Source organism: Salmo trutta, chromosome 1 (genome assembly GCF_901001165.1).
Source record: "Salmo trutta chromosome 1, fSalTru1.1, whole genome shotgun sequence".
In the NCBI taxonomy this organism is placed as follows: Eukaryota; Metazoa; Chordata; class Actinopteri; order Salmoniformes; family Salmonidae; genus Salmo; species Salmo trutta.
In genome coordinates this window covers 325,063-330,062 of record NC_042957.1, presented here as the reverse complement: position 1 = coordinate 330,062, position 5,000 = coordinate 325,063, and positions in this window count along the sequence as shown.

The window sequence follows — 5,000 nt, the reverse complement described above, 5'->3', positions numbered from 1 at the left end:
TGAGAGGTGAAACATAGCCGATTTCGTGAGAGTTTTGGACTTAGCCAAATTTCAGAAGATTTTTTAAAACTTCCATAAATCAGCCATGCCGGCCCCCATTGACTTGGGCCCGTAGTAGGGTGCTCTCAGGGTGGGTATGGAGGTCTCTATACCCTCGATAAGTATTTAAAACCGTTATAAAATTTCACCCCTGGTAACCCAAAATAAAACCAGGTGCCTGTAATACGGACACGTCCCCACCGAATCTTATAACTTCCATAAATCAGCCATGCCGGCCCCCATTGACTTGGGCCCGTAGTAGGGTGCTCTCAGGGTGGGTATGGAGGTCTCTATACCCTCGATAAGTATTTAAAACCGTTATAAAATTTCACCCCTGGTAACCCAAAAATAAAACATAGTGCAATTTCTGAGAAGAAAAACATAGCCGATTTCCTGAGCAGTTTTGGACTTAGCCAAATTTCTGAGACTTTTTTAAAACTTCCATAAATCAGCCATGCCGGCCCCCATTGACTTGGGCCCGTAGTAGGGTGCTCTCAGGGTGGGTATGGAGGTCCCTATACCCTTTATAAGTATTTAAAACCGTTATAAAAAAATGGTCCTGGTAACCCAAAAATAAAACATAGTGCAATTTCTGAGAGGTGAAACATAGCCGATTTCGTGAGAGTTTTGGACTTAGCCAAATTTCAGAAGATTTTTTAAAACTTCCATAAATCAGCCATGCCGGCCCCCATTGACTTGGGCCCGTAGTAGGGTGCTCTCAGGGTGGGTATGGAGGTCTCTATACCCTCGATAAGTATTTAAAACCGTTATAAAATTTCACCCCTGGTAACCCAAAATAAAACCAGGTGCCTGTAATACGGACACGTCCCCACCGAATCTTATAACTTCCATAAATCAGCCATGCCGGCCCCCATTGACTTGGGCCCGTAGTAGGGTGCTCTCAGGGTGGGTATGGAGGTCTCTATACCCTCGATAAGTATTTAAAACCGTTATAAAATTTCACCCCTGGTAACCCAAAAATAAAACATAGTGCAATTTCTGAGAAGAAAAACATAGCCGATTTCCTGAGCAGTTTTGGACTTAGCCAAATTTCTGAGACTTTTTTAAAACTTCCATAAATCAGCCATGCCGGCCCCCATTGACTTGGGCCCGTAGTAGGGTGCTCTCAGGGTGGGTATGGAGGTCCCTATACCCTTTAAAAGAAATTAAAACCGTTATAAAATTTCACCCCTGGTAACCCAAAATAAAACCAGGTGCACATATGCTACGGACACGTCCCCACCGAATCTTATAACTTCCATAAATCAGCCATGCCGGCCCACATTGACTTGGGCCCGTAGTAGGGTGCTCTCAGGGTGGGTATGGAAGGTCCCTATACCCTTTAAAAGTATTTAAAACCGTTATAAAAAAATGGTCCTGGTAACCCAAAAATAAAACATAGTGCAATTTCTGAGAAGAAAAACATAGCCGATTTCCTGAGCAGTTTGAACATAGTCATTTTTCTGAGACTTTTTTAAAAGCTATATAATTCCCTCTTGCTGTATCTCATTGAGTTGCGGCCGCAGGATGGTGCTCTAGAGGTGGGTATGAAGGTCCCTATACCCTTTAAAAGTATTTAAAACCGTTATAAAATTTCACCCCTGGTAACCCAAAAATAAAACATAGTGCAATTTCTGAGAAGAAAAACATAGCCGATTTCCTGAGCAGTTTTGGACTTAGCCAAATTTCAGAAGATTTTTTAAAACTTCCATAAATCAGCCATGCCGGCCCCCATTGACTTGGGCCCGTAGTAGGGTGCTCTCAGGGTGGGTATGGAGGTCTCTATACCCTCGATAAGTATTTAAAACCGTTATAAAATTTCACCCCTGGTAACCCAAAATAAAACCAGGTGCCTGTAATACGGACACGTCCCCACCGAATCTTATAACTTCCATAAATCAGCCATGCCGGCCCCCATTGACTTGGGCCCGTAGTAGGGTGCTCTCAGGGTGGGTATGGAGGTCTCTATACCCTCGATAAGTATTTAAAACCGTTATAAAATTTCACCCCTGGTAACCCAAAAATAAAACATAGTGCAATTTCTGAGAAGAAAAACATAGCCGATTTCCTGAGCAGTTTTGGACTTAGCCAAATTTCTGAGACTTTTTTAAAACTTCCATAAATCAGCCATGCCGGCCCCCATTGACTTGGGCCCGTAGTAGGGTGCTCTCAGGGTGGGTATGGAGGTCCCTATACCCTTTAAAAGAAATTAAAACCGTTATAAAATTTCACCCCTGGTAACCCAAAATAAAACCAGGTGCACATATGCTACGGACACGTCCCCACCGAATCTTATAACTTCCATAAATCAGCCATGCCGGCCCACATTGACTTGGGCCCGTAGTAGGGTGCTCTCAGGGTGGGTATGGAGGTCCCTATACCCTTTAAAAGTATTTAAAACCGTTATAAAAAATGGTCCCTGGTAACCCAAAAATAAAACATAGTGCAATTTCTGAGAAGAAAAACATAGCCGATTTCCTGAGCAGTTTGAACATAGTCATTTTTCTGAGACTTTTTTAAAAGCTATATAATTCCCTCTTGCTGTATCTCATTGAGTTGCGGCCGCAGGATGGTGCTCTAGAGGTGGGTATGAAGGTCCCTATACCCTTTAAAAGTATTTAAAACCGTTATAAAATTTCACCCCTGGTAACCCAAAAATAAAACATAGTGCAATTTCTGAGAAGAAAAACATAGCCGATTTCCTGAGCAGTTTTGGACTTAGCCAAATTTCAGAAGATTTTTTAAAACTTCCATAAATCAGCCATGCCGGCCCCCATTGACTTGGGCCCGTAGTAGGGTGCTCTCAGGGTGGGTATGGAGGTCTCTATACCCTCGATAAGTATTTAAAACCGTTATAAAAATTTCACCCCTGGTAACCCAAAAATAAAACATAGTGCAATTTCTGAGAAGAAAAACATAGCCGATTTCCTGAGCAGTTTTGGACTTAGCCAAATTTCAGAAGATTTTTTAAAACTTCCATAAATCAGCCATGCCGGCCCCCATTGACTTGGGCCCGTAGTAGGGTGCTCTCAGGGTGGGTATGGAGGTCTCTATACCCTCGATAAGTATTTAAAACCGTTATAAAATTTCACCCCTGGTAACCCAAAATAAAACCAGGTGCCTGTAATACGGACACGTCCCCACCGAATCTTATAACTTCCATAAATCAGCCATGCCGGCCCCCATTGACTTGGGCCCGTAGTAGGGTGCTCTCAGGGTGGGTATGGAGGTCTCTATACCCTCGATAAGTATTTAAAACCGTTATAAAATTTCACCCCTGGTAACCCAAAAATAAAACATAGTGCAATTTCTGAGAAGAAAAACATAGCCGATTTCCTGAGCAGTTTTGGACTTAGCCAAATTTCTGAGACTTTTTTAAAACTTCCATAAATCAGCCATGCCGGCCCCCATTGACTTGGGCCCGTAGTAGGGTGCTCTCAGGGTGGGTATGGAGGTCCCTATACCCTTTAAAAGAAATTAAAACCGTTATAAAATTTCACCCCTGGTAACCCAAAATAAAACCAGGTGCACATATGCTACGGACACGTCCCCACCGAATCTTATAACTTCCATAAATCAGCCATGCCGGCCCACATTGACTTGGGCCCGTAGTAGGGTGCTCTCAGGGTGGGTATGGAGGTCCCTATACCCTTTAAAAGTATTTAAAACCGTTATAAAAAAATGGTCCTGGTAACCCAAAAATAAAACATAGTGCAATTTCTGAGAAGAAAAACATAGCCGATTTCCTGAGCAGTTTGAACATAGTCATTTTTCTGAGACTTTTTTAAAAGCTATATAATTCCCTCTTGCTGTATCTCATTGAGTTGCGGCCGCAGGATGGTGCTCTAGAGGTGGGTATGAAGGTCCCTATACCCTTTAAAAGTATTTAAAACCGTTATAAAATTTCACCCCTGGTAACCCAAAAATAAAACATAGTGCAATTTCTGAGAAGAAAAACATAGCCGATTTCCTGAGCAGTTTTGGACTTAGCCAAATTTCAGAAGATTTTTTAAAACTTCCATAAATCAGCCATGCCGGCCCCCATTGACTTGGGCCCGTAGTAGGGTGCTCTCAGGGTGGGTATGGAGGTCCCTATACCCTCTATAAGTATTTAAAACCGTTTTTAAAAAATGGTCCTGGTAACCCAAAAACATAGTGCAATTTCTGAGAAGAAAAACATAGCCGATTTCCTGAGAAGAAAAACATAGTCGTTTTCTGAGACTTTTTTTAAAAGCTATATAATTCCCTCTTGCTGTATCTCATTGAGTTGGGCCCTTAGGATGGTGCTCTAAGGGTGGGTATGTAGGTCCCTATACCCTCTATAAGTATTTAAAACCGTTTTTAAAAAATGGACCTGGTAACCCAAAATAAAACCAGGTGCACGTTTGGACTTAGTCTCCTGAGCGAAATGAAAAGTGGGCACTCTGTCACTTTTTTGACCAAAATCGGACATTTTCAAATAATGATTAAAAATACTTCCTGAGGGGCTAGAGTTCCCAAAATTTGGCTCACACCCTCTCTCGTGATGGGTAACAATTAGCCCTAGTTTCTAAAAAATTCGGTTCCGGGAACTTTTTTTCGTAAACTTAAAACTCGATTTTCTATTATAAATTATAATAGAAAAACGGTTTAATTTATATGAAAATGGTCGTTTATATTTGTCCTTTCGTGCCCAAAAAACCCCGTCCGGATTGGAGTTGTACTTATCGATTTATTCAAGTTTAAAGTTTTTTTTTTGGTCATTTTTTTCATACGGGAGTACAGGAGAAAAAATATACAGTGTGAGTGACACAGTGAAGATCGGTAAATCCCGTAGTACAGTCATTACACAGTCATGCCCGGGTGGGACAGACAGGTACCGGCGCGAAATCAGAAACCTGGTTTTTTGACAACATGACTTCCATGGCCTAGAAGCTCAGGGATAGTGGCAAACTACTAGTCCGATATAATAAATGCGAAAC